Genomic DNA, 11485 nt, shown 5'->3' with positions numbered 1-11485 from the left:
TTATAAAAGGGAACTTGCTCAATTTGGGCTTCATTCAATGTGCAAATACACATGCCCTCAGGGTCAACAACAGACAATGACCCTGCCCACATCCCAATGGACATTTACACTGAGTGTAATGTCACATTCCCCAGCAAGACAACCAAATAATGTCACTCAAACAGAAGATGGAACTAATAAAGAGTCACTGACAACAACCAAAACGAAACAGGTGTGGTTTTAGGAGGGGTTCTGAAAGACACTCATGGGAGTGTCCACTGAAAGTTGACTAGCATCATCAACTGGAACCTAAATCTGCCCAATAAGAGACAAACAAATTTAAAATCCACACCAAACTTAAAGATAGGAAGCATAACAAAAACAGGGAAGATAAGACATAGGAGTGTTTTTCTAGAAATCAAATAGGGAGTACCAACATCTCTCAAGACAACTAGAGCACTGAGCCAGCCACTCTTAAATAGCACCTGGGCCAGCACAGGGGAAACGCCTTCAAACTAACGAGATGGCAACCAGCACAGGTATATCGCATACTGAAATCATTGAAACTATTACACAAGAGAACATAATATAAACATTGAGGATCAATACTTATTATTTTTTTTAAATGCATGTAGAAACAGAAGCGCCAGCAATTGGGAAGCAGCCTGGCAAATATCAAACAGCTGATTGTTGAGTTGTGGCTGTCAATGAACAGCAAGCAGAAGCTAAAAGGCCTTTCAAAATACAGTTTTGATGAGTCAATGTCACTTGCAAATTTGTGCACTATAATTTATTTGTGATATTGTACAATATGAATCCACTCTTTTCATTGGTCTATGGCTCTATGCGATCTATGATCTCGGTAACCTATGTCACTGTAAGAGTAGCCTGTCATTTCGGTTAGTTTTGTGGTATTAAAAAATGTCATTCTAATGTCTCCAGTCGTGTAAAATGAAGTAGAATCGCATGAAATTATTGTGTTAAAGGCTTTTTTTTTTATCCGACCGGAAAATACGATGATATGCATGCAATACTTTATTATAGGCCTAACGGTCATTTATTGTCACCCTCTCCCCGTCAACCCCTGGTCTTCAGAGCTAACCCCCATTCTCTTACGTTAGGTAGCGTGAAGGCCGTCTGCACGGATCTGTCTAACTCGCAAACACTCATGGGGTATTTAAAAAGACGTTTGGCTACAATTGCTGTCCAAACATTCTAAAATGTTACCAAGGTGACATTGTCCACGGAACCCCCTTTCATCCTCAAAAGAATCAGAGTTAATTACCAAAACCAATAAACCTGTAGCTAATATTGACGTTATTTTTCATGGGCAAGTCTTCACTACCTAATTCTACATCTAGCTAATGTGTTGTGTGTTGGTATAATTAATATTTATGAAATTCGAAAATTAGATGGCGAATGCTTTGAACCAGTCTCAAATCAATACATATGAAACGAAAGAGGAATACTAACAACGCCAGTTAACACACTCAATGCTGTATACTAACTTAGCCTGCTAGCTAGTGTAGTTAAGTTCTAGCTAATGCACAATGAGTTATATCTGTTCTGTCGTCATTAGTGCACGGAGTTCTACACCACTGACTGTTCTCCGAAAGTAGTGAGGCACAGTACCAGCTGTCAAAGTCAGATGGGCTACATGCTTGTTGATTTCTGAGAACAATCGCATTACTTTGCTATAGTACAACTTCATCAACAAGCGGGCACACTAGCTACTGTATGGCAATCACTAGGCTGCTAACTGGAGAAGTGTGCTCAGTTGATCGAGCATGGTTTGTAGTGAGTCATAGCTAGTGTTAGGCGGGTGAGCAAAATCTAGCTTTTTAGAGACGAGTTCCACTTCCTTCAAGACAGATCGGATTTGGACGAGCGTCTTCTAGGAGTGATGCCATCTGACTTGAGACAACAATGGCCTGAGCCCGATACCTCAGTGGCCGAGTGCCCTAATGTTCTGAAACTCAGGTGACGCTCCTATTGACTCGTTTGATTGGATTTGATTGTTGACCTAATCCGACAGGTGTCCCCAAAGCAGCATCATGCATATCTGTATAACTTCACTCTTTGGTAGGCTCTGTGGTCTATATGCTCTGCGGTACAAAGACCCGAGAAATGACACACCTACATGTAGGATATGTGTAATACAGTGTATACCCTACGTTTTATTATGACAGTAGCCTACTGTCGGAAAAGTTTATCCGCCTTCTTCATCAAATTCCACTCTGTGCGCTCTGACCGGGAGTAACCTTTCATTTCCATCACAGACCGGCCCCAGCACGCGCCACCTCAACGAGTCCAATCAAAAGCCAGGGAATGCCTCCTGTGCAATAATACTATGACGACGCGCCTGTCACTTCCGAGCTGCGAGCGGCGACCAATATAAGCAGACAGACGATGAGGGAATTCAATTGCAATTCGTGTAATTGAATACCCAATTCATGAAATAAAATAACGCATTCGCTTTCGACGCTGATACACCAGGTGTTTTATCCAAGGTAAGTGTCTCGATAAAGTATTATTTCTCGGTGATGCCCACTCAGCGGCAGCCGGCGATGTCCAGATGTGCATGATGCTGTGCATCCAGCCAGTCGCTGCTCGCTATACGGTGCAGAGCAGAGGATGGAAGACTGATTGTCCCGGTCACCTATTATCTAATTATCTGTAGGATACATAATATCTATTCCAGATAGGTGGTAATGGCTTTTTGACAAACTCTTTCTGCTCTGCTCAATCAGTTTTACTCCCTTTTTAAATGATCGCTGTCATCCCTGTGGCTTGCAGATACGATTTCTCAGCAGTGCGCCCACTGACTGTTCAGATGGTCAATAATACGTTTCACATGGATTTTAATGAATAATTACATAAATAATGACGTGTTAATGTACCTTTGTTTATTATCTAACAGAATATAACATAATAACTTATTTTTCGTAATGGGCCTTTTTTGTCGTTGTTGCCTGTCTTCACAATTGCCTTTGTGTGGACACCATAATCAACATTTTGTTTGACAAAGTCTAAACTTTATCGTTGACAAATGTTATGCATAATGTTACCAGGAGACTGTCCTGTCTCGTAACTCACTCTAGTTGTGAATATCTTGTCCACTGTTAGACTTGTTTGTACTGCTGTTGTAATTTACTTGGCTCATGGCAACTGCAATCAAATCAGGGTGGTCTATTGGAGAGAGACTGTACTTATACACAGAGCATCTATTGTCTGCCAGGGATGGTCCGATGGGATATGTGCACAGACACACAGTTGTACGCCCTCCTCTCTTATGCCATGTTTCTGTCTGCAGGAGCTTTCTTCAGTGGAGCATTCTTCTGTGGAGTGTTCATCTGTGGAGTGTTCTTCGGTGGAGCATTCTTCTGTGGAGCATTCTTCTTATGTAATAGGTTTCAGAGGTTAGGTCATACATAGGCCTATATCATTCACCGGAGGGTATGGTTATATATTTTGGTTGAATCAAATGTTTGAGGTCCATCACTTGGCAGCATGGCATACATAGGCTAAATGTCATGGTCGGCTATCCCTGCGTCCAGGCTCATGTATCCTAAACTCAGCAGTGTGGGAGATGGCAGAGAAAGGAAGATATCATAGAGAACCTTTAGTTTCAGATTAGGCTAGTTGTTTTAGTGGTTGTCTGGTATGTTTACTGTCTAGTTGCTTGCTTCTGCTACCACTCAAACCCTAAGAAGAAAAGCTGTAGTCTGAGCCACATAATCCATTCCATTGTGTGTTGTGTTATTACATTCAGTGAAAACATGCTTACTCAAAGCTTTTTAAGTATGATTACGCCATTATTTGGAGAAGTCTGTGCACACACGGGCTCACTCACACAGGCTCACGCACACAGGCTCACACACACAGGCTCACACACACAGGCTCACACACACAGGCTCACACACACTCACAGGCTCACACACACACACACACACACACACACACACACACACACACACACACACACACACACACACACACACACACACACACACAGGCTCACACACACAGGCTCACACACACAGGCTCACACACACACACACACACACACACACACACACACACACACACACACACACACACACACACACACACACACACACACACACACACACACACACACACACACACACAGTCTGACCCTTCCAGTGGCTGTCCTAGCTGTGTCGTGAGTTGGACTGTTGGCACAATACAATGGCAACGTTGAGCTTTCTCCAGGTGGCCTGCCTGCGCGGACAAGACGAGAGGGTAGCGTGGTCACACAAAAGGCCCATTCACAATCAGTTAAGGCAGCAGTGATTCCTTCTTACTGCGGCCTGTCTACCTGCCCACCAACTACGGGAGGAGTAATGGCAAAATATTACTCAATTAATGACTTACTGTGTTATGGTGGTGTGCCATTTCCAAACCTCCTGCCCTGTTGTACAAAGCTCAATTATTGAGCAATTGTTTCCCTTCCTTATTCATTATTGATGTTCTTTTGTTTGTTCTATTGGTTGAAGCATTATAATGGACATAAGGTCAGGCATCACACCCTAATAGGGTATTTAACCCCCTTAATCATACAACAATCAACTTTTACCAGTTAAAAGTGGACACAAATATATTTTTTGTATACTTTCCCCCCCAGAAATATTGTATGAAAATATGCAAATTATAAAATATTTACATATCATATATAACACAAATTACATTTTCTGGACACAGGAAGAATTCAACCTAAATATTTTGGTTTCATTTTGTTAAGACACTCCTGGACAGGACTTACACATTATAACCGATTGTGAATAAATCTTGTTTTAAATCTTTCTATCTGTAGAACACTAAAGAAAAGTACGTAAAATGAATTTTTGGCACATTTTTCAAGAATCTAGAATACAATTTGACAACCTATGAACAATTCCCTGTGTATAAGTCTGGAGAATATGTCTAAGGATAACCACACAAGATGTGGTAAATGTAGATGCTTTAGAAGCTGAGGAAAATGAGTTGGCGCGTGTCACGCTGGTATAAAGCATTTTGGAGACAGGCGCAGGAATACACAATATGGGTTTTTAATACACCCAAAACAAACGCGTATACAAAAACACTGGTCTGTACACAAACAAAAGAGCGAGGGTAATCCTCATTGAACGACACGATTCCCGTAATACACCATATATAAAGTACGCAGCATAACAGCTGTACCAACGCATAGGTACTCACACCTCCAACAGATATGGGAACAATAACCGACAGACAGAGGGAACAGAGGGCGCACATATAACATACTACCGACAGACAGAGGGAACAGAGGGCGCACATATAACATACTAATCAGGGGAAATGGGAACCATGTGTGTGTAATCAGGCAAGACAGGCCGGGGTTGATGATAATGAATCCCGTTCAGTGAAGCCTAGAAATCCGTTGACGTAGACCTCCAGAACTGGTGAACAGAATGGGGGGTGACAGCACCAAGGACACTGAATTTAGACTACCAAATGAGAAACACCTATTTGGAAAACATTCTCTATGAAATTAAGTTTTTAAATTAAGTGTGATTCAAGTGTGATTCAATGTTGTGAGCTTTGAAATGCTGTATGTCCATTTAAAAGGGGTTACAATTCATAATATTTTGATGACGGTAGTATGATAAACTACCGAATATATAAATTTCATCAAGCTTTTGACATTTTTACTTTTTGGAAAATACTAATATTAATGGACCAAAATGCCGAAAAAAATCAAAATTGATAAGTACATGCAAAAATTTCATTTTAGCCTGTGATGCCTGCTCCTATCACGAGCAGGCATCACAGGCTAAAATTCTGCCTGCTCCTAAATTCCAAAACAGGGCTCGTAACCTGCAGCCTCGCCCATCTGGTGGAGGGAGAGAGAGAGGTTTAACTTGTTAGTCAGGTTTCTCAAGCAGGGAATCCCAATGCAGTCAGAATATGTCAATACGTCAGTGAGCTGTTAGCAGTGCAGAGAGGAAATGTGTCACACCTTTCCGACTATGTTTCCTCCTCACCTAGGCTACCTGTCTGTCAATAAAGCATAAAACATACAGGAGAGTCACTCTCCTTTAAAAAGAAAGAGAGATGAACCCCAGATCTCCTCATGGCCTCCTTCACCAGGTCTCCTCATGGCCTCCTTCACCAGGACTCCTCAATGCCTTCTTCACCAGGTCTCCTCATGGCCTCCTTCAGCAGGTCTCCTCATGGCCTCCTTCAGCAGGACTCCTCATGGCCTCCTTCACCAGATCTCCTCATGGCCTCCTTCACCAGGACTCCTCATGGCCTCCTTCAGCAGGTCTCCTCATGGCCTCCTTCAGCAGGTCTCCTCATGGCCTCCTTCAGCAGGTCTCCTCATGGCCTCCTTCATCAGGTCTCCTCATGGCCTCCTTCAGCAGGTCTCCTCATGGCCTCCTTCAGCAGGTCTCCTCATGGCCTTCAGCAGGTCTCCTCATGGCCTTCAGCAGGTCTCCTCATGGCCTCCTTCACCAGGTCACCTTATGGCCTCCTTTGCCAGGTCTCCACATGGCCTCCTTCACCAGGTCTCCTCATGGCCTCATTCACCAGGTCACCTCAAGGCCTCCTTCACCAGGTCTCCTCATGGCCTCCTTCACCAGGTCTCCTCATGGCCTCCTTCACCAGGTCTCCTCATGGCTTCTTTCACCTGGTCTCCTCATGGCCTCCTTCACCAGATCTCCTCATGGCCTCCTTCTCCAGGTTTCCTCATGGCCTCCTTCGTCCAGATCTCCACATGGCCTCCTTCACCAGGTCTCCTCATGGCCTCCTTCACCAGGTCTCCTCATGGCCTCCTTCAGCAGGTCTCCTCATGGCCTCTTTCACCAGATCTCCTCATGGCCTCTTTCACCAAATCTCCTCATGGCCTCTTTCACCAGGTCTCCTCATGGCTTCCTTCACCAGGTCTCCTCATGGCCTCCTTCTCCAGGTTTCCTCATGGCCTCCTTTGTCCAGATCTCCACATGGCCTCCTTCACCAGGTCTCCTCATGGCCTCCTTCACCAGGTCACCTCATGACCTCTTTCACCAGGTCTCCTCAAGGCCTCCTTCACCAGGTCTCCTCATGGCCTCCTTCACCAGATCTTCTCATGGCCTCCTTCTCCAGGTTTCCTCATAGCCTACTTCGTCCAGATCTCCACATGGCCTCCTTCACCAGGTCTCCTCATGGCCTCCTTCACCAGGTCTTCTCATGGCCTCCTTCACCAGATCTTCTCATGGCCTCCTTCTCCAGGTTTCCTCATAGCCTACTTCGTCCAGATCTCCACATGGCCTCCTTCACCAGGTCTCCTCATGGCCTCCTTCACCAGATCACCTCATGACCTCTTTCACCAGGTCTCCTCATGGCCTCCTTCACCAGGTCTCCTCATGGCCTCCTTCACCAGGTCTCCTCATGGCCTCCTTCACCAGATCTTCTCATGGCCTCCTTCTCCAGGTTTCCTCATAGCCTACTTCGTCCAGATCTCCACATGGCCTCCTTCACCAGGTCTCCTCATGGCCTCCTTCACCAGGTCTCCTCATGGCCTCCTTCACCAGGTCTCCTTATGGCCTCCTTCACCAGGTCTCCTTATGGCCTTCTGCTTTGTTCTGAGTCTTAGTACTCTGGCACCTGCCAAGGCTCACACAAGTCACGGTGTTGACACAGCCTCCTCTCCTCCTCATACAACACTACCTTTGTACTCTCACCTATCACCTGTAGTCAGTCTCACTTGTGTTTTAATACCAGTCAGCCATCCCACTGCGGTTAGCCCCTTCTCCTATGTGATGTTATAAGTCATTTCCCAGTCTCAGATAGAAAAAGCATTGGTCAGTCAGTGTATCCAACCACTGGAACAGTCACACATGACATAAGTTTAGTCATCCATTTGATTGCTAGCTAGTCAAATATTACAGCAATAACGTACGTGTGGTCACAGTTATGAGTTCCAAAGCCACGGTGCAAACAGTTGGAGTTTTATCAGTCGTGTATAGTTTTTTCTTCCCTCCCAATACGCAGAGTCATCGGCTTAGCCGACCTATTGAGATCATTTGTTCACTTTAGCCTAACAATTCTTCACTTCAGCCACTGTGCTTTCGACCTTGGGTTCCAGCGGCAGCCCAGATTACTCCAACAAACTCCAACAAACCCCAAGACTATTCCAAGGAACCCAAAGACTACTCCAATAAACTCCAAGAAAACCAATCACTACTTCAACAAACCCAGATTGTGTGTGTTTCCATGTGTCCATGGAGAAGGAAAAGGAAACAGAGAGCCAGTGGGCGGTCAGTAACCTCAACAGTGTATCAGTTCATTATAGTGACTGTGAGTGTGCTATGGCACTGCTAGATGTGCTGGGTAATTGTACACCAGGCCAGCACAGAGGGAGGATGATAATTATGGGAGTTGCTGTCTCACTCTGATTTATTCATGAGTCTTTAGGGAGCATTTTGGAGAGGGGATAGTGTGTGTATGATGGAAGGAGGGGGAAGGATGTCATGCTGCTGGAGAGGAGTTGAAGTTGAGCTGCTCTCTCACATGAATAATGAATGACTGCTGCTAAAATAGCCTGCTGAGGTGTAAGGCTAATTCAGTAGGTGTGTGTGTGTGTGTGTGAGCTCGCGCGCGCATGCGTGTTTGTGTGTTTTGTTGCTTGTTATTATTTCTTAGTTGAAACTCATGTCAGAAAGACAGAGACTTACAAAATCAGTTTGAGCAGCAGGACAATGCTATGGATCAGTGGCTAGGGAAATTAGCTAGAAAATGGGCTGCAGGGACAGACATGGCACAGCATTAGCGCCCAAACATGCAAGATAGCATATCATCGCTACCATTTGTAGCTCAATGTCTTTAGCCTCTCTGGGGTAACCATCAGAGATGGCCATGGAGAGGGAGGAGGAGCATGGCTTCCAGTACCATGGACAGTTACCCAACACTAGTATCCTCAGGAGTTGGAGGTAGCTATCATCATCCCTGTTAACACACACACACATAACATAACCTATTTCACACACATAATCCTCAAATAAATCACACACACAGAATCCCTTTCAGTGAAAGTTTCACACACATTTGTTTTCAATCTGGTATAAAGTAGTAGAGCACCTTTCACCCAGTTGAGGATTTGTGTTGAAATCCATTCTGAGTTAACGTGACTCATTCAGCCCCCTTATTTCTTTCTTCCTCATCCCCCTCTCCTTGCCCTCCCACTCTCTATGTGTCTGTCTCTTTCACTGTCTGTCTCTCTTCCTCTGTCTCTGTCTCTCTTTCTCTGTCTGTCTCGCTTTATCTACATCTCTCTCTCTCTCTCTCTCTCTCTCTCTCTCTCTCGGACTCTCTCTCTCTCTCTCTCTCACTCTCACTCTCTCTCACTCTCTCTCACTCTCTCTCTCACTCACTCTCTCTCTCTCTCTCAATCACTCTGTCTCTCTATCTCTCTCTCTCTCTCTCTCTCAACTCAACTCAACTCAATTCAAGGGGTTTTATTATCATGGGAAACATACAGCACCTTACGTTACTGACTTATTCTAAAATTGATTAAATATATATATTTGTTCAGCAATCTACACACAATACCACATAATGACAAAATGTTTGCAAATTTATTTAAAAATAAAAAACTGAAATACTGTTTAAATAAGTATTCAGACCCTTTACTATGAGACTCGAAATTGAGGTCAAGTGTATCCTGTTTCCATTGATCATCCTTGAGATGTTTCTATAACTTGATTGGAGTCCACCTGTGGTAAATTCAATTTCTTGGACATGATTTGAAACGGCATGTCTACACACCTGTCTATATAAGGTTCCACGGTTGACAGTGCATGTCAGAGCAAAAACCAAGCCATGAGGTTGAAGGAATTGTCCGTAGAGTTCCGAGACAGGATTGTGTTGAGGCACAGATCTGGGGAAGGGTATCAAAACATTTCTGCAGCATTGAAGGTCCCCAATAATACATTGGCCTCCATCACTCTGAAATGGAAGAAGTTTGGAACCACCAAGACTCTTCTTAAAGCTGGCTGTCGGCCAAACTGAGCAATTGGGGGATAAGGGCCTTGATCAGGGATGTGACCAAGAACCCGATGGTCACTCTGATAGAGCTCTACAGTTCCTCTGTGGAGATGGGAGAACCTTCCAGAAGGACAACCATCTCTGCAGCACTCCACCAATCAGTCCTTTATATTATTGGCCAGATGGAAGCCACTCCTCACTAAAAGGCACATGACAGCCCGCTTGGAGTTTGCCAAAAGGCACCTAAAGGACTCTCAGACCATGAGAAACAAGATTCTCTGGTCTGATGAAACCAAGATTGTACTCTTTGGGCTGAATGCCAAGCGTCACGTCTGGAGGAAACCTGGTCCCATCCCTACAGTGAAGCATGGTGGTGGCAGCATCATGCTGTGGGGATGTTTTTCAGCAGCAGGGACTGGGACACTAGTCAGGATCGAGGCAAAGATGGAATGGAGCAAAGTACAGAAAGATCCTTGATGAAAACCTGCTCCAGAGTGCCTAGGACCTCAGACTGGACAACGACCCTAAGCACACAGCCAAGACAACGCAGGAGTGGCTTCAGAACAAGTCTGACAGAGGTTGGGAGGATCTGCAGAGAAGAATGGGAGAAAATCCCCAAATACAGGTGTACCAAGCTTGTAGCGTCATACCCAAGAAGACTCAATGCTGTAATTGCTGCCAAAGGTGCTTCAACAAAGTACTGAGTAAAGGGTCTGAATACTTAGGTAAATGTGATTTTTTTTAATTTTTATTGTAATAACTTAGCAACCTTTTCTAAAAACCTGTTTTTGCTTTGTCATTTTGGGGGTAATTGTGTGTAGATTCATGAGGGGGGAAAAACAATTGAATCGATTTTAGAATAAGGCTGTAACTTAACAGAATGTGGAAAGAGTCAAGGTGTATGAATACTTTCCGAAGACACTGTACATTTACATTTACACTAATTCTTTGTGGGTTTGTGTAATCTGAGGGAAATATGTGTCTCTAATATGGTCATACATTTGGCAGGAGGTTAGGAAGTGCAGCTCAGTTTCTACCTCATTTTGTGGGCAGTGTGCACATAGCCTGTCTTATCTTAGGAGCCAGGTCTGCCTACAGCTGCCTTTCTCAATAGCAAGGCTATGCTCATTGAGTCTGTACATAGTCAAAGCTTTCCTTAAGTTTGAGTCACAGTGGTCAGGTTTTCTGCCACTGTGTGCTCTCTGATAAGGGTCAAATAGCATTCTAGTTTACTCAGTTTTTTTGATAATTCTTTCCAATGTGTCAAGTAATTATCTTTTTGTTTTCTCATGATTTCTCTCCCACTGTCATCTGTCATTGCATCGTGAGTTGTAATGGGTACATGGGGGTAAAAGACGCATGTACCCTAGGCCTTTCTCTCAGCCATAACCCAACCCCCTCCCTTCACTCTCTCTCCATCTCTTTCCCCCTCACACTCTTTATCACGCTTCCTCTGTTTCGTTTCCCCCCTGCGCTTTCACTCTCTTCTAACTTC

The 11485-nt window shown here is 44.4% G+C and overlaps 1 pseudogene; it reads left to right on the top strand.

Moving 5' to 3' along the window:
• The first annotated feature begins 2343 nt into the window (after positions 1-2343).
• LOC118396883 (fatty acid CoA ligase Acsl3-like) overlaps positions 2344-11485 on the top strand; it is a 46210-nt pseudogene continuing 37068 nt past the window's right edge.

This window comes from Oncorhynchus keta, chromosome 18 (genome assembly GCF_023373465.1).
Source record: "Oncorhynchus keta strain PuntledgeMale-10-30-2019 chromosome 18, Oket_V2, whole genome shotgun sequence".
Taxonomy (NCBI): Eukaryota; Metazoa; Chordata; class Actinopteri; order Salmoniformes; family Salmonidae; genus Oncorhynchus; species Oncorhynchus keta.
This window is presented reverse-complemented; position numbering and strand designations above follow the sequence as displayed.